General features: G+C 41.7%; 1 pseudogene; it reads left to right on the top strand.

Moving 5' to 3' along the window:
• LOC133294225 (probable RNA 3'-terminal phosphate cyclase-like protein) overlaps positions 1-6,532 on the top strand; it is a 32,589-nt pseudogene extending 26,057 nt beyond the window's left edge.
• Positions 6,533-20,060: the final 13,528 nt, after the last annotated feature.

Genomic DNA, 20,060 nt, shown 5'->3' with positions numbered 1-20,060 from the left:
CGGTGCACCCCATGGAGACACGCTCGGTCGAAAGAAGTCTTTCGTCGAAAGATCTTCAATGAGCTTCTTCAGCTCCGCCAACTCAAGTGGCGACATCCCATATGGAGCTAATAAATAGACCCCACACCAGGTAACAAATCTATGGAGAACTCCATCTCCTGCTGTGGCGGAAACTCAGGAATCTCTTCAGGAAACGCCTCGAGGAATCCTCTCACCACAGGAAAGCCAGTAATATCCTCCTGTGTCCCACTCACCAAACCTCCCAACAAGACATCACCAATGTCCCTGCTCACAAGGCTCTTCTAGCCTGCAACACAGAAATAAAAGGCGAGGGACTGGCTGTGGAATCACATGGAGACACCATCACTCGCTAGACACAACAGTCAATCAATCACACAATCTCTGGACAACCAATCCATGCCCAGAGTGATTTCCAAATTAGCCATAAGCAATCCAATAAGATCTATCGAGTAATCACAGCCATCCCACTGAAACACGACATCTCGATGTACAGTGGAGGTATCACAATTTTCTCCGGTGGCCGTGTTCACTCGCAACGGTGGAGAAAGCACAGACATGGGCAACTCAAGCCCCACAGCAATCGAGGTAGCAATAAAGGAATGCGTAGCCACAGAGTCAAACAAGACATCAACAAACGATCCACCAATGGTAACAGTACCTCTGACAAGGTTCAGAGCTCGGTCCGATTGCTGCCGATCCAAAGTGTAAACTCGCCTCCGTGGCAGGTGGCACAACAGGTGCCACTGTAGGTGGAAGGGGAACCATCTGAAATGGAACTACTCGAACTGCTGCAGCTCTCGCGTCAACGACGGACAATCTCTGGAGCAGTGGCCCTCCTGGCCACACTGAAAGTATATCAACTGGCCTGAAGAACACGACCCAAAATGAGTTTTCCCACCCCCCGAGCATCTAGGAGCGGGAGGTCTCGCTGTACTCCCCTGAGCAGAAGTCCTCTTAAACTGATTTGGAGCTTGCCGAGCCGCCATCTGATTTCCCTTGCCTTTACTCCCAAACTTCCTGTCCCTCCAGGAAGTGGAACTACTATTTCCATTCGTCTCAGCAATCTTGGCCATCTTGGCCTTACTCGAGTTGCAGAAGTTCTCGATGTCCCGACACTGCTGCACCAGTGTCCCGAAGTCTCTCGAAGCAGAACCAGCGAGGTAACTAGCAATATCCTCATTAAGTCCCCTGCTGAACTTAGCAGCCAAGAAGATCGGAGTAGGCCTCTCCATCCGAAAGAGAGCGAACTTAACCAGCTCATTGAACTTGGTCAGGTACTCGTCAACAGACAACGAGCCCTGCACCAACCTGTCAAATTCCCCATGCTTCCTCTCCTGAGCATCATAAGGGAAGTACCGACCCAGAAAGCAATCCTCAAAGAATGGCCATGTCATAACATGACCCTGCATCTCAAAAGCATACGAGGTGTTCATCCACCACTCATGGGCATCGCCCTCCAGCATATAGGTAGCAAACATCAATTTCTGCGGATCTGTACACTGCATGACCCGGAAGATCTTATCTAGCGCCTGTAGCCATCTAGCCGCAGCAATAGGATCGTAAGATCCATCAAAGGTAGGTGGCTTATGCTTACGGAAAACATTAAGCCGACGGTCAATCACGTCATGTTCTTAGCAGGCTTCAAGTAGGGTTCCATCACCCCAGTAAGAGGAGTGACACCCTCAACGTGACTCAGGCTCTCGTCCTGAAGGCTAGGTGGAGGTGAAGGTTGTGGTGGTGGTGGTGGTGGCGGCGGAGGGAACTGACCAACAGCAGGACCAGCCCTCATCTCCTCCAACATGACTCTCATCAAAGTCATGTTCTCCAGGCGGTTTGCCTCCAATACATCCTCAGTGGCTTTCATGTTCGTCTCTCTGACGGCGTCTAGCTTAGCCTGGTTTGCCATTCTCATGGCCTCCTAGTCGGCTAGTCGAGCCGCCTGCATATGAGCCAATGCAGCTAGGATAGGATCAGGTTGATCCCTGCTAGTGTCTCGGTTCCTCCGAGGTAGTACCATGACTCTGCACAGTTACACAAAGAGTGAGTTGATCAGGCCCACGCAATGTGGTCACATATGCATCATCATAGCAAAACCCAATGGAGAGAATACACAGACACGACTCACAACAAAGCATCCTAGGTTATTGCAATACATACAGGCTTTTCCCTAGAAAATGCTCTGATTCCATAAAATGTAACACCCCTTATATATCAGGTTTGTTATCATATCATCGTATTAAGCCACGCATAATTTAAAAATGCGGAATATCTTTTTCTTTTCAATTATGACGTCATTATCATTAACCAAGTTGAATTACTTAATTCATTTCATAAAACATCGCCTGTATGTAATTTGCAAAAGACAGCTAACTGAAATACCTCATAACATAGATGTGAGTATCTAAGTCACAGATCTACAACACGTAGTCCGGACAATGTTCTGATACATTATTAATTACAACTAGAAACAACTAAGCATAAAGTCAAGTCAAAGTGGCATGGACAATCTCCATGCTCACCAAATAAGGCAACAAAGCCCCACAACAGTCTCAACAATAACATCATGAAGCTAAAAGCATAAAAGGCAACAGTCAATATCCAGCAACCAACATAAGTAGCATAACAGCATAAAATCAGCTAAGCTCCGACCTCTTGCCACTTAAGGGCTCAACCCCCGCATTACCTGAACCTGAAATATGTGCCCCAAACGTGGGGTGAGATCTCTAAAAAGAAATCTCAGTAAGACAAAGGGTCCTCAAGGATCTTCCACCCCAAGCTCACTTACACGTGCAATATAAGTTCAAAAGCATTTAACAGTATAAGTTCCAAAACTATGCAGTGCAACAGATATTCATGCCATGTGTGTTTTAACTATTCTACTTGCCAGAGAAATGCAGGACGTACGTCTACAACCCCACAATAAGTACAAGGAACACTGCTTGCACCTCACCCATAGCCTCACCATCTTGTATGTCTCCACATACTTATGCTTACCGTATAGGTGGAACACCACGTGCATATCATACAGGAACTCGCATATAACTGCTCAATCTCATTTATCAAAACAATACATGAAAACAACATCATGCATATAAACCATCCCCCCATGGGACATGGTGGAACCAACAATGTCTAAACCGAGGACACGAAAGCTTACCTTGCAAGCTAACTATCCACTGCCAAGAGTCCACACTAGCTAAAAGCCCAAACACAGCAGAATCACAATATGTTTCGGACCAACAATATATTAATAATCATGCTTAACAAGCATAATACAGAAAGACAACGCCTTTCCTTTACGTTTTACGTCTTTAGACTTCTCACAAAGCCACAAGCCCTTAATCACTTAGATTCTGACTTACATTAATCATTACAGAAGTCCACAATAGCCAATCATTGGTCCACAAACCCAAAATAGCATTTTGTATGAATAGTACCTTCACTGTTCACAAAAACCCAGAATATCCGGATATTCGTCGGGGGCATATCCGGATATAAATATCCGGATATAAATATCCGGATATAAATATCCGGATATTCAGATCCCCATATCCGGATATCATATCCGGATATAAATATCCGGATATTCAGATCCCCATATCCGGATATCATATCCGGATATTTCGCGATAGAATGCAGTTCTGCATTTCGCCAGATATCCTTCCCAAAGGTGGTTCATTTCATGCATACAGAAGCTCAAACATGCGATTTAAGGTGTGTTTAACATTACCCAACCTTAAGTTCTGATCTTTAGCTTGTTACATGCATCAAGGTTCCATTTTTAAACCTTAAACTCATGATCAAAGGTGATGAAGCTTACCCAAGCTCAACTCAGAAAAGGTTGCTCTTGGAGCTCACCAAAACACTTCAAAGATTCTGACTTTGAAGGAAAACGAAAATGGCACACCAAAATGGTTCTTTCTTCACAAAGGTGGCTTCTTGAAGCTCAAACCACCCAAAGAATGGCTCTCACACCACAAAACCAAAGAGGTCAGCCCCAACACCCGCTCACACAGACCCACCAACTCAGAAATGGAGTGTTTCCTCACTCATCATGCAAGCTCTCACACACACAAGGTATTTGGTGAAGAAACAAGGACCAAAGGTGCTCTCTCTGGCTCACAAGAAGGGGAGGAAGAAGGTGGCAAGGTGGCTGATGAAGAGCACTCAGAAAACTTCACGTAGGCAGCCTCAAATGACCTAAAAATTTGTGCCACTTAGTATATATAGGCGGATTACACTTAATCACACTGTATTAGCATTAATAGCTACGCTTAGCATTTTAATCCCAAACTTAGGATTTTGAACCTACTCAATTTTTTAAGATTTATTATATTTTTTTTTTTTTTGCGGCACCTTTCCGGAACGCGCTTTTCCATAGCCAGTATCAGTTCTGGCACCAGTTCTCATTATTTCAACTTGAAACTTATTTTACAAGTCCTATATATTATTCTAGTGACATATACGCACTTTTCCTAATTTTCCAGGACACTTCATCGATACGCATTTATACCGAGTAACAGAATCGATATCTGCCCTTTTGTCCGAAAAGCGACTTTCAACATTATTAATCACTTACCATAATTATCTGAGCCTCATAATGATTATTAGGGTCAATTATGGAATTATTTCCTAATTTTCCATAATTAATTAATTAACTTCCTTAATTAACGATGCAGGTTCTTACAATTCCAAAACATAAAGTCATGGCACCATCAAAATTTTCCTAAGTTAAAATCATATTTTCACCAATAATTTTTATTGCATTTATAGCTCTAACACATCATTCTAAGACATAATCATCTAATACACATTTTCCATTTGAGCTCTCTAAGAACACTAATCAACAAAACAAGCTCTAGGTTTTCATGAAAATAATCATCAAATTAATCCATGAGAGGTGTCGAAACTTACCCACAATTAAGTCACAAGGCTCCTCCTAGCACCCCACAAGCAATGGCTTAAGAAATCAACCCCAAAATTACAAAAACTCCAAGAAATTCGTGGCTATGTTTGTCAGTTTTCTCACAAATGAGAGGGCTTCAAGGCTAATGGATACCACCAATGTGTTTGGAAGGCGATTTCCAACAAATTTCAAGACAAGAATCGATGGATTTGGTTGAGTATTGGTGGAATTATGGTTGATTAAAGTTTCAAGCTCATTCTTGCACATCCATGGAGGAAGGCTGCGGGTGGAGTGCAAGGGAGGAGAGAGAAGGTGTTGAAATTTTGTGTCATGCCATGTGGATTAAGTCCACTTAAGTGAGGTGGACTCCACCGCCACCTCACGCGATTTCAAACGAATTTAAATCTCCCGCCTATTCCGCTTAACGTCCATAATTTCCTAAACTATTTAGAAACTCTAATTTTTAACATTAACCATTGTCCTTTAATTACCCTTGGTCGGAGAAAATGTTGTTTTAAGCTATTGCGCGCGCCGCAGACACACTTACCCAAACTTACTAATTTCCGTCAAATTTTATCAGAAATTATATTTCCTAGTTCTAGAAACCATTTATATCTTGTATTTAAAACTTAGAGCTCAAAACTCAATCAGTACGTTTTACAGTGCAATCGTATCGTGACATTTTTACCCGGTAAAAACACTATTTATTGAATTTTTTGAAACTTTCCTATCCACTCAATTTTTCGTTCTGAATCCATTTCCAGGGTTATTTTTATCATCTGATACCTTCTACTCAATTTTACCTTCCTAGGGTGTGTTTGGCTATTTACCATTTTACCCTTTCTTTGTATTTTAGCCTAATTTCCAGGATTTTCACTAATCCATTCCTTTAATTCTCATTTAATATATTAATACATGGTTTATAAATGTGAGGTGTTATATAAGGTGTCTATAAGAATGTTTTAATACGGTTTATATTAATACTTGTAAAATGTTTTAATACGGACGTTTGAAAAGTGCGAACGTTATTAAAAAGAAAAAGTTTTCCTGCATTTTTAAATAAATTATTGTTATTGTAACTGTACTTAATATCATAATTGATGATAACATAACCAGATTTATACAAGGTGTAACATTTTATGGTATTAGAGCAGTTTGTTAGGGAACTCTGGTGATTGTATGATTGTGTTTAATGTTGTGTAGTTGTCTGTGGACTTTTTATGATTATTGCATATGTAATCACTTAATGTGGGTCTGATCAACTAATTATTTTGTGTTATGGGTGCAGTCATCATGAGAAGGCTTCGTGGCAATCGTGGGGCACCAAATGCAAATCCCCCTCAGCCTGACCCTGTAGCTGTAGTGTTGACTGCTCTGCAGAATGAGACGGCTACAAATAGAAATATGATTGAAAACCTAATGAAAGCGAATCAAGATTTGCTTCAGATCTTCATGACTGAGATGAGGGCAGAGATGAATGCCAATAGGAGAGCTGATTCTCCTCCCCACACAGCTATGGTGACTCCTACGCCTACGCCTACACCTACTGTTACTCCTCAACAGGGGGAGAGTGAGGCTAGTCATCACACTAGTGATGCTAGTTAGCATATTGTGGTAGTTGAGCACTTTGACGAGGCGGATGCAGAAAAGAGAAGACTGATCTCTTTCAGGAAGCACAAGCCTCCATCATTTCTGGGTCTAAAGACCTGAAGATGGTTATTACTGGTTGCAGGGGATGGAGAAGATCTTTCAAGTGATGAGATGTCAAGATCCTCAAAAGTTTAGGTATTTTATGTATATGCTAGAAGGAGATGCCCACGAATAGTGGTGTAATGTGTCTTGGCGTTTTGCTATCCAAGGGCAGGAGATTACTTGGGTATTATTTGAGAGTTTGTTTCATGAAGAGTAATTTCCTAGGGATGCTATGGAAGCTAAGCAGGGTGAATTTGATCAGTTGGTTCAAAGGTCTTTATCTATAAACTAATATGCTGCAAAGTTTAATGAACTAGTGAAGTTTGCTAATTATGGTAGGACTTTGCCTACCCCGGAATTCTTGGCTGGTAAGTTTTATAGGGAACTCAGTTAGAAGATTGCTAAACGCGTGTCCAATACTGCTATCAGAGACTTTGCTTATCCGATTACCAGTGTAAACGGGTTGAGATGGTGTACAAGAGATATCCAAAATCATCTAATTCTCGTGATGTAGAGGTCGAGAAAACTACTAGTTCTAATTCTTCCTGGAAAAATAATAAGGGTAAAGGCTTACTGGTGAAGCAATCTGCTAATAGGTTCAAGAAGGGTGGAGCCCTAAAGAGTGAAAGTACTGATAAAAGTGAAGTCCCTTGGCCTAAGTGTGATACATGTGGGAAGATCCATGAATGCACTTGTTGGTATAAATAAAAAAGTGTGTTTAGGTGCACTGATCAATCAAATTTAGTTTGCCTTATGGTATAATGATGTATTAAGAGAATTGACAATAGTCTTTTCAATATGAGTTTATACTCTACAACCATAAAGTGGTGGGATGAGTAAAATAAGTGATGAGTGATATGCCAAGAATATGACATAAAAAGTAAGATGCCTTACGCCATTGCATAATCTGTGATGGTACTTTATTTTGAAAATACAAGAGATGATGTCTTGTGTGTGTGTGTGAGTGAGAAACGCCCCCTAGTCAGATTTGTCTGTGAGTGTGGGACTTTCGTTAAGAAAATGATTCTTAAGAGTGTTGACTCTAGGAAGCGCCAAGATAACCCTCTTTAGGGAAAAATGAGTTCTTCGAGTGTAAATCATGAAGGTGTCAAAAGAGAGAAAGAAAGAATTTATAAACCCGTCAACTCGAGGACAAGTTTAAGAGGAAAAATAACCAAAGAGATTAATGTGAGTGAATTTCCCTTGGCCCATACGTGGCATATGTGGGAAGACTGAAAGAGGCACATGTGAATATATGCAATACATATGCATGTGCTGTTAATTATGTGGTTTTAGTGATCTCCATGACTCTAGGTTAATACGCAAAATGGTGATCAATTTCACGTGTATATCTCATGTGAACATTTTGGATGATACTAAGTTGGTAACATATATTGAGCATTGTTGCAACTTGTTGATGTTAATTCACCCTGTATTTGACTAGTAAATTTTGCTAGTGCTATGGGAATTGAGGTATGCTATTGTGTGAAATTATTTCACTCTTTTTGAATTGCTAATTTTGTATGTGTATGTGAACTAAGGTATGCTAGTACGTGAATTGCTTTCTCCACCGATGAACATGATCTGGAGTGATGAAAAGATTTATGAATTGTTTCTATGTGTAATGACTTACTGAAGTTGTAAGTTAAGACACTGGTAGAGCCATAGAGTGGGACCTAAACTTTCCCATATTAGAGTGTAAAGTAGATCTTGTGGATCATGTCATCTCTGCTAATGGAGTGGCAGTTGATCCTAGTAAAACAGAGGTATGTGTGGATTATGAACGGTCCAAGAATGTCTTGGAAATTAGAAGTTCTCCTTGCTAATAAGATGAAGGTACATTCAAGGATTCTCTCGAATGATATGGACCTTATCTTGTTTGCCAAGAAGGGAATTCCATTTGTGTGAATTCATAAGTGTTTTGGACATTTTCGAAATTTTATAGAGACGTCGATAACTACTTTAGTGCTGATTTTACCAGATTCTGAAAGTGAGTTGGAAAAAAAAATTGTGATGTCCCGTATGTGGATGTGGGACGTGTATTGACATAAGGTTAGGAAAAGTCGAATTAGAGAACCGTTCATCGGAGTTGCTGCGACTTTACGAGGATAGTATCAAAAACGGTACAAGAGAGTACAAGAGAATATGCTTATTCCAATTGGGGGGCATGATAGGAATTTTCATGAATTAAAGAGTATATTCTTTTGATAGTTAAGAGAAAATTACCTCATGGGAATAATCCTAACATGGGTAAATTGATCTGAGACTTTACTCTCGGATTGCCAAAGATTAGGAGTAGTTTGATTTTGTTTAGGTTTTTGTGGACATGACGACTAAGTCTGCCCACTTTCTGCTGGTAAGGGTGAGATTTACTACAGAGCAAATGGCTAGGATGTATGCCGTAAGATTGTGAAACTTCATGGGGTGCCTGAGAGCATTGTCAATGATTAGCCGAAGTTCACCTCTCGGTTTTGGAGTTCATTGTAGAGAGCATTTTACACTCAATTGATATTAAGTACTACGTATCTTCCCTTGATTGATGGTCAAACTGTGTGGATCATTCAGATGTTGGAGGATATGCGGAGAGCTTGCACATGGGAGGGAGCACATAGTGGATAGCTATTTTCCACTGGTGGAGTTTTCCTATGACAACAGTTTTCACGTTAGCTTAGACAGAGTATCCTGCAAGACATTACGTGATCAGAGCTCTAGGACCCTCACATGCGAGTCTAAGACTGGTGATAAGTTGCAATTCAATGAGGAGTTGATTCAAGACACCACTTGTAAGAACCTGCACCGTTAATTAAGGAAGATAATTAAATAAATATGAGAATTAGGAAATAATTCCATAATTGACCCTAATAATTATGATAGGTCTTAAATAATTATAGTAAGTGATTAAGAATGCTGAAAGTCGCTTTTCTGATGAAAAGTGCAGATACCGGTTCTGCTCCACGGTATAACTGCGTACCGAGGAAGTATCTCGGAAAATTATGAAAATTATGTATATGCCACTAGAATAATATATAGGACTAGTAAAAGTAGTTTCAAGTCAAAATAATGAGAACTGGTGCCAGAACTGATACTGGCTAAGTAAAAGCGCGTACCGAAAAGGTGCTGCGAAAAATAAAATAAAAATATGATAAATCTTAGAAAAATGAGTAGGTTCAAAATCCTAAGTTTGAGATTAAAATGCTAAGCGTAGCAATTAGTGCTAATACATTGTGTTTTAACTTAAACCGCCTATATATACTTAACGGCACAGATTTCTAGGGCATTTTTCATACTCCCTACGTGCCTCCTATGCTGAAACTTCACCAGCCACCTTGCCACCCTCTTCTCCTCTTGAAACTCCACCAAGTTGCCATCTTTTCTTCTTGCAATCTTCACCAAACTAGCTTGGCCTTGTGTGTGCTAGCATTGTGAGTGGGAAAGAACTATCTTTTCCAAGTTTGTGACCCTTGTGTGTGAGGAGGAAGGTCTTAGTTCACTATTTGGGTGGAGTGAGAGCTTTTCTTGGGTTTTTGAGGCTTCAAGGAGCAATCTTTGTGAAGAAAGAACCTTGCTTACTTGTCATTTTCGTGTCCTTCTGGAAACAGAACCTTGAAGGCTGATTGGTGAGCTCCATGAGCCATTGTTGCTCTGTTTTAAGCCTTGGATAAGTTCACCAACCTTGATCATGAGTTTTAATGGTTAAAAGTGGAGTCTTGGCATGTTTAATGAGTTGTTTAAGTAACCAACCAGTATATGAACCTAAAAGAGTGTAAAAATGCATGCTTGGACGTAGTAATGGGTTAAAAACCCAACCTTGGAAGTGATATCTCGCGAAATACAGAAACTGCATTCTGTCACGAAATATTCGGATATGATATCCGGATATTGATATCAGGATATAGGGTCTTTATATCCGGATATGCATATCCGGATATGGCCCCGACATATATCCGGATATTCTGGGTTTTCGAGAACAGTAACGGTACTGCTCATACAGAATGCTACTTTGGGTTTGTGGACCAATGATTAGTTAATAACCTAAGTCAGAATCTAAGTGATTAAGGGCTTATGGCTTTGCGAGAAGCCTAAAGATACGAAACGTAAAGGAAAGGTGTTGTCTTTTGTCACATACTTATAGAGTATGAATATTAATATGATTGTTGGTCTAAAACAGATTGTGATTGTGCTGTGTGTGGACTTTGAGCTGGTTGGACTCTTGGCTTGGATAATTAGCTTGCAAGGTAAGCTTTCGTGTCCTCGGTTTAGCCATTGTTTGTTCCACCATATCCCATGGGGGGATGGTTTATATGCATGATGTGTTTTCATGTATTGTTTTATTGAAATGCTATTGAGCTGTTAAGTGCAAATGCCTATGATATGTATGTTGTGTTCGCCTAGACGGGATTAAGTTCCTGTGGGCAGGTACGACATGGGCGCGTACTGTGTGGATAATAGACGTATTCCTGGACCTCTCTTGCCAGTAGATTAGTTATAACACACATGACATGATTATCTGCTGCATTGCACTGGTTTTGGAACTTATACTATTAAACTGCTTTTGGAACTTATATTGCACATGTAAGTGAGGTTGGGGTGGAAGATCCTTGAGGACATTTTTTCTTACTGAGATTTCTATTTAGAGATCTCACCCCACGTTTGGGGCACATATTTCAGGTTCAGGTAACTCGGGCGGCAGGAGGCCGAAGCTGAGTTAGATGTTTGTTTTTATGATTATATGCTGGATGCTGACATGTTATCTTTATGATTATGTTGTTATTGTTGAGACTATGTTGGGCCTGGTTGCCTTATTTGGTGAGCATGGGGATTGTCCATGCCACATTTGATTATGTATCGTTGTTTAGAATTGAGTTGTATAAACTATCAGGGTTTTTCTGGCCTACGTGTTGTAGTGCCGTGATTAGAGACACAGTTAATGATTTATATATATGAGGTTATTCAGTGTAGATAGTTGTCTTTTGCAATTTACATACAGGCGATGTTTTTATAAAAATGATTAAGTAATCAACTTGGCTAAGGTTAATGACGTCATGATTGAAATTAAAAAGTTATTCCGCATATTAAATTAAGCGTGGGTTAATACGATGGCATGTTAACAAACCGGGTATACACGGGGTGTTACATTTTATGGTATCAGAGCACTTTCTAGGGTAAAGCCTGTATGTATTGCAATAACTTAAGATGTTTGATTGCGAGTCTGTCTTGTGTGTTTCCTCTGCTGGGTCTTGCTATGATGTTGCATGTGTGACCATATTGCGTGGGCCTGATCAACTCATTCTTTTTGTAACTTGTGCAGAGTCATGGTAATGCCTAGGAGAAACCGCGAGACCACTGAGGATCAGCCGGATCCTGTCCTTACTGCATTAGCTGAGATGCAGGAGGCTAGACTAGCCGATCACGAGGCCGCTAGATTGGCCAACTCGGCAATGGTGGACGTCGTTCGAGAGGCGAATCGGAAGGCCACGGAAGACGTTCTTGAGGCAAACAGGCTGGCGAACATGACCATGATGAGGGTCATGTTGGAGGAGACGAGGGCTGGCCGCAGTGAGGGTCAGTTTCCTCCACCACCACCTCTACCGCCACCGCCACCATCGCTTCCACCTAGTCTTCAGGATGAGAGCCTGAGTCACGTTGAGGGTGTCACTCCTCTTACCGGGGTGATGGAACTCTACTTGGAGCCTGCTGAGGATCGCGACGTTATAGACCGCCAGCTTAATGCTTTTCGTAAACATAAGCCACCTTCCTTTGAAGGATCTTATGATCTTATTGCTGCTGCGAGATGGCTTCAGGTGTTGGATAAGATCTTCCAAGTCATGCAGTGTACTGATCCGCAGAAGTGGATGTTCGCCACATATATGCTGGAGGGCGATGCACCTGAGTGGTGGATGAACACTTCTCACGCCTATGAGATGCAAGGTCATGTGATGACAAGGCCGTTCTTCGAGGACTACTTTTTGGGCAGATAATTCCCTTATGATGCGCAGGAGAGGAAGCAAGGGGAATTTGACAGATTGGTGCAGGGCTCGATGTCTGTTGATGAGTACTTGCCTAAGTTTAACGAGCTGGTAATGTTTGCACACTTTCGGATGGCTATGCCTACTCCGACATTCTTGGCTGCTAAGTTCCGCAGGGGACATAATGAGGAGATCGCAGACAGAATTACTGGTGCTGCATCGAGAGATTTTGGGACACTGGTACAACAGTGTCGAGACATCGAGAATGTTTGTATTACGAGTAAGGCCAAGAGGGCCAAGATTGCTGAGACGAAGGGAACTGGTAGTTCCACATCCTAGAGGAACAGGAAGTTTGTTGGCGAGGGCAAAGGGAAGTAGTTGGCGGCTAGGAAAGCACCAAATCAGTTCAAGAAGACTTTCACTCAGGGGAGTACAGCGAAACCTCCTACTCTCATATGCACGGGATGTGGGAAGGTTCATGTGGGGCCGTGTGCTACCAGCCAGGTTATATGTTTTCAGTGTGGCAAGGAGGGCCACTATTCCAGAGAGTGTCTGTCGTCGACGGCGAGAGCTGCAGCGATACAGGCAGTTTCACTTCAGATGGTTCCCCTACCACCTACAGCGGCACCTGCAGTGCCACCTGCTACCGGCCGTGTGTATACCTTGGATCGCCAGCAGTCGGACCGAGCTCCAAACCTTGTCAGAGGTACTGTTTCCATTTTTGGATTTGATGTTGATGTCTTGTTTGACTCTGGGGCTACGCATTCCTTTATTGCAACCCCGATTGCTGTGGGGCTTGAGTTGCCCATTGCTGTGCTTTCTCCACCGTTACGGGTGACTACTGCCACCGAAGAAAAGTGTATTACCTCCACTGTTCATTGAGATGACGTGTTTCAGTGGGATGGCCTTGATTTTTCAGTAGATCTGATAGGATTGCCAATGGCCAATTTGGAGATCATCCTTGGCATAGATTGGTTATCCAAGGATCGTGTGATGATTGATTGTTGCGCCAAGCGGGTTGTGATGTCTCCGGGTGATTCCACAGCCAGTTCCTCACCTTTTATTTCATTGCTACAGGCTAGGAGAGCCTTGAGAGCAGAGGCATTTGGTTATGTCATGTTGGGAGGTTTGGTGAGTGGGTCACGGGAGGATATCGCTGGCATTCATGTGGTGAGGGAATTCCTCGAAGTATTTCCTGAGGAGATTCCTAAGTTTCCGCCACAGCGGGAGATAGAGTTCTCCATAGACTTGTTGCCTGGTGTGGGGCCTATTTCATTAGCTTCATACCGAATGTCGCCACCAGAGTTGGTGGAGCTGAAGAAGCATATTGAAGATCTTTCGGCGAAAGACTTCATTCGACCGAGTGTATCTCCATGGGGAGCACCAGTCATCTTTGTGAAAAAGAAAGATGGGACTATGCGATTGTGCGCCGATTACAGGCAATTGAACAAGGTAACAATCAAGAACAAGTATCATCTTCCTCGTATTGATGATCTGTTGGATCAACTTAAGGGAGTACTCAAAGATTGATCTCTGGTCCGGATACCATCAGATTCGGGTGAAGCCGGAGGATGTCTCGAAGATCGCTTTTCATTCAAGATACGGTCACTATGAGTATTTGGTGATTCCTTTTGGACTCACCAATGCACCCACAGTGTTCATGGATTACATGAACTGGATTTTCCAGCCGTACCTGGATCAGTTTGTGATCGTCTTCATTGACAATATCTTGATATACTCCAAGACGGAGGAAGAGCATGTTGAGCACTTGAGAATTGTGTTACAAGTGCTGAAGGAGAAAAAACTCTATGCTAAGCCTTCGAAGTGTGAGTTTTGGCTCAAGTCTGTGAAGTTTCTTAAGCATGTGATTTCTGCTGAGGGAGTGGCAGTAGATCCGAACAAGATTGAGGTCGTGCTTGATTGAGAAAGGCCCAAGACGGTTACAGAAGTGAGGATTTTTCTGGGTTTGGCTGGTTACTATCAGAGGTTCATCAAGGGATTCTCCATGTTGGTTCTGCCAATGATTCGCCTTACCCGGAAGGAGACTCCATTTGTGTGGACTCACGAGTGTGAAGAATGTTTTCAGGAGTTGAAGGAGAGACTGACTACTGCACTTGTGTTGATCCTTCTTGATCCTGCTGAGGAAGTTGAGCTGTACACTGACGCCTCCGGAAAGGGGTTGGGTTGTGTGTTGATGTAGTTGGGCAAAGTGATTGCCTATGCTTCGAGGCAGTGGAAGCCTCATGAGGAGAACTACCCTACTCATGATTTGGAGTTGGCTGCGATTGTGTTTGCTTTCAAGATTTGGAGGCATCATCTCTATGGCATTAAGTTTGCCGTGTTCAGTGATCACAAGAGCTTGAAGTACTTATTAGATCAGAAAGAGCTGAACATGAGACAGAGGAGATGGATGGAGTATCTGAAGGACTACGACTTTGAGTTGAAGTACCATCTTGGCAAGGACAATGTGGTAGCTGATGCTTTGAGTCGGAAATCCGTGAGTCTATCTAGTTTGACTATGGGTGACTATGATATCATTGAGCAGTTTCGAGATCTGACCGTGACCGTTTTGTTTGGAGGTGCACTTCTCGAAATGGAAACCGTGCAAGTGGAGAATGAGCTCATGGAAAAGATCAAAGAGGCGCAAGTGCAGAGAGAGTGCCTAGACTATGTGAAGAACCAGGACAGAGTGTCTTGGGATGAAGATGGTTTGTTGACCTTCCAGAAGAGGATTATGGTTCCTCGAGGTCCTTTGAGTGTTGAGGTGATGACAGAGGCTCATATGGGTCAGTTTACTGTCAACCCTGGTGCTACAAAGATGTACCAAGACCTGAAGAGGAATTATTGGTGGCCGAGCATGAAGAAGGACATAGTTGTCTATGTGTCCAAGTGCTTGGTTTGCTAGAAGGTGAAGATAGAACACCAGAAGCCATCTGGTAAACCTCAACCTCTTGAGATTCCGGAATGGAAATGGGAGAGCATTTCCATGGACTTCGTGGTGGGTTTGCCGAAGACTCAGGCTGGTTATGACTCTATTTGGGTCATTGTGGACAGATTGACCAAGCCTGCCCACTTTCTTCTGGTAAAGGTGAGCTTCACTACTGAGCAGTTGGCCAGACTGTATGTTCGCAAGATCGTGAGACTTCACGGGGTGCTCGAGAGTATCATCAGTGATAGGGACCCGAAGTTCACATCTCGATTCTGAGAGGCGCTGCAGGAAGCTTTAGGTACTCAGTTGCGATTGAGTACATCCTATCACCCTCAGACTGACGGATAGACTGAGCGGACCATCCAGAGATTGGAGGACATGTTGAGGGCTTGCACTTTGGAGCAGGGTTCAACATGAGATATGTACCTTCCATTGGTTGATTTTTCTTACAACAACAGTTTCCATGCTAGCCTGGGCATGGCACCCTACGAGGCGTTGTATGGTAGGAGGTGTCAGACTCCTACCTGCTGGACGGAGGTTGGAGATAAGGAGCTTTTTGGCTTGGACTTTGTCCATGATACCACCCAGCGGATCCAGTTGATCAAAGAGAAGCTGAAGCAGGCGCAGAATCGCCAGAAAAGTTACTACGATGTCAAGCATCGTCCACTGTGTAACAGCCCATTGTACACCGGTATTGTTAACATTAATTATGATATTAAGCGCAGTTAGAATCACAACAATTCATTTATAAAAATGCGAGTAAACTTTTTCCGTTTATTACGCGAGCATTTAAAACAATAAAAAGCGTAATAATTAAAAGTTGTGACCGTAACTGTAGACTCTTTGCGGAATACTTATTTAGACTACTTTTATAACTTATTTTAGTTACTACAAGTCACTAAGGGGTTCCCATAAACCCACTTAGCTAATTTCTTAATTTTACGTTTTCTACCTATCCGAACATGGTTTGGTCTTTATTTTTCTGCGGACAAACCGCATTCTACAAGCATCCCATCTTTTGATATGTTATTCTCCACTCAATTATCCTTCTAGGAAGCTATCACACGAGTTATTGCGATCTCGTTTTCTCCGGATATCGCCGTTTGAAGTTGGACAAGCAAAGCTGCCAGCCAACCCCAAAACAGCTCCAAACATCCCTCAATCCACGAATTACTGCAGGAAATCCACTCAACCAATTGCTCTCAAATTTTTATACAACAAACTAGATACCTCAATATTCAATTTGACATATCATACACCTAATTTTACCAAGAAATGAAGCAGGAATAAATTTCCCAAAACCGGTCCAGAACTGCCACAAGTGCAGTGAGCAATTGGGCAGTCTTCACTCTCTACCTTCCCCAGGCCGGCGTTCAACACAGAATTCTCTCAAATTTTACCACAAGATATAGGAAATCTCAATCTTCAAAATGGCGTATGGCGCGTCCTTATCGGACTTCTTTGGAGGGAGATATTCTCTCCCGAAGTTTTCTTAAATTCTGCCAATTCTACAGAAAATTCGCCAGAGTTTCCTTTGTTTTTACAAAAATCTCAAAGTTTGCAAATGCTTTCTAATACCTCAAATGTACCTAATAACCAATGGGTGGCACACACAAGGACCAATAATTTCTTGGGGCACTTACAACCCAACTCAGTTTATAGTTATTACACAATTCATATCATATTGCTCACTTTATTAATCCTTGACTTATTTCAATCACCAAGGTCTATTTACATGCATTTTCTAAACATACACATAATCATAATCCTAAAATAGGCCTAAAGCTCTTCCATCATATTACATCAAGTATTAATTGTGTAACTACAACATCTCAATTACATATTACAACTTACAAATTCATAACTTTAAATTACAACTTGAAACATAAAGCTTAAAATAACATATACAACATGTACCTAGACTTAGGCAAAAATAGCATAAACAAATATGACATGAAACTCATCCTACATACATATGGGATGTTCATGCCCTAAGTCTATCCTAGGCCCAATGGCTATCAAAATGCAAAACATAAAAATGTCTTCCACACTCATCCTACGGGCCTCTTACCCGCCGCTCCTGTGCCACTGCTACCTCCCCTAAGACGGGGTGAGATATACGAATATATCTCAGTAACCCAGAGGTTCTGGACAAAACTCCGCCCAGTGGCTCACTTCGATGCATATAAATAATATACAATAACCTCTTTAAAAATGGGATAAAGCAAGGGATTTAGAGAAACTGGAGAATATAGGAATACAAAATACGACGAAGCTGGAATGGTAGCTACCAATACCACGCAATGCCCTGCCTAATGGCTTGGCATATAAGCCTACGGGTCTCATCCAGGGCGTGTTCCAAGAACAACTAACCAAGGTACCCCTCCCATCCGCATACACCCGAGACTTCCTAGTGTGCTCCTATCCGAATCACACACCACGACCCTAGGTCAACTGGAACTCCCTCTCGGAGACCTATCCAGTGGAAGTCCGAAATGCCCGAAGGCAAAAACTGTGTACTGGCCAGAGACTCGGTACATCTAGTGTACCACTAACATACATAATAAATGCATGATCATGTTATTCTACATTACTTACATACACTTCCTACCATCACCCTCAACGGGCATGGTGGAACACACAAGGGGATCAAGCCCCAGTACCAAGAGGTTACCTCAATAAGCCTCTTCACTTAGCTCCACAACAGTAAATTTTCCAAGCTCGTTACTCATAGAAATGCCTACACAGAGGACATTCCCAATTACTTAAAATCATACTAATACATGCAAGTTACCAACTATACAAGCATGATTCCAATCACTTACCTCAATCCCGCAGGTCCAAGACCAAGGGCAATCCACCGACTCACGGCTCGGGGTTCAATTCCACGTACGACAACCTACAACAACCATGTACGAATCATCAGTACACGACAATTCTATCAGAATACGAAAAACATCAGAAACCTCCCCTACACCTTGTAGGTTCGGCCAATCATGTGTAAATTTAAGATTTATTTTTCTAAATTTTCTTTCTCATTTTCTTAGGCATCCTTAGGTTGCCAAAAGGCCATATCAAGTGCCACTTTTTATTTTACGTCATCTAAACTTCGTATTGCCTAATCTTTCGCTTTAGGTTCCACCTAACCACTCAACACCATCGATATTTTTCCCTTGGTTTTCCAACCTTCAAACCACCACACAACCCATCTAATTACCATATAACACATAATACATCATCCAATCAATTTCAACACAATTCTCTCACTTTTCCCCTAAATGGCCGAATTGCACCAAGGCAATTCCCAAGAGATTTTCAATCAAATTTCATTATTCCACATCTCATACAATCCTATTATAACATCACACAATCATACAACCACTCACCAATCCAATCCTAACACATTTTCAAAACTCAAAGTCATGACACCATCAATTTTCCTAAGTTAAAATTCATATTTTTCACCAATAATTTTCATTGCATTTATGGCTCTAACACATCATTCTAAGACATTATCATCTAATACACATTTTCCAATTGAGCTCTCTAAACACATCAATCACAAAATCCCCCTTTAGGGTTCATGAAATCAATCACAAGATTAAATAGTTAAAATGCAAGGAAACTCACCCCAAAGCTTGGCACAAGGTTCCTCCTAAACATACTCCACCATTGGAGCATCTAGAAACTCCATGAACACAAAAACTCCAAGGAATTTTGTGGTTGATTTTTGCTCCTTTCTCACAAATGAGAGGGTTTCAAGGCTAATGGATACCACCAATGTGTTTGAAAGGTTGTTTCCAACAAATTTCAACACAAAATTCACTTGATTTGGTTAAGAAATGAGTGGATTTAGCAAGGAAGAAAATTTGAACCTAAGATGCCTAAGGGAGGGGGAAGCTCACGGTTTCTAGGAGAGAGAAAGGGAGATGAGAGTGATAATGAATAGTGGAATGCTTAGGTGTTTAAGTGACTTTGAGTGAGGTGGGTCCCACCGCCACCTCAAGCGATTTAAAACTTATTCGAATTTCCCTCTGATTCCACTAAACGTCCATCAATTCACAACCTATTTAGAAACTCTAATTTTTAACCTTAACCATTTTTCTTTAATTATACTTGATCAGATGAATCTGGAGTTTTCCGGTCATTCGGAGAAAATGCTATTTTAAGCTGTTGCGCGCGCCGTTGGCACGCTTCCCCAGACTAACATACTTCCATCAAATTTTATCAGAAATCATATTTCCTAGTTCTATAGACCATTTATAACTCATATTCAAAACCTAGAGCTCAAAACTCAATCACACGCTTTACGGTGCAACTGTACCGCGATATTTTGACTCGGTAAAACACTATTCACTGAATTTTCTGAAACTTGCCTAACCACTCAATTTTTCGTTCTGAATCCATTTCCAGGGTTATTTTTATCATCTGAGACCTCCTACTAAATTTTTATCTTCCTAGGGTTGCGTGTTGGCTAATTACTGTTTTGCCCTTTCTTTGTATTTTGGCCTTATTTTCACGATTTTCACTAATCTTTCCCTTTAAT

The sequence above is a fragment of the Gastrolobium bilobum genome, unplaced genomic scaffold (genome assembly GCF_033153095.1).
Source record: "Gastrolobium bilobum isolate Gb01-03AN ecotype WA unplaced genomic scaffold, APGP_CSIRO_Gbil_v1 utg49515, whole genome shotgun sequence".
NCBI lineage: Eukaryota > Viridiplantae > Streptophyta > Magnoliopsida > Fabales > Fabaceae > Gastrolobium > Gastrolobium bilobum.
This window is presented reverse-complemented; position numbering and strand designations above follow the sequence as displayed.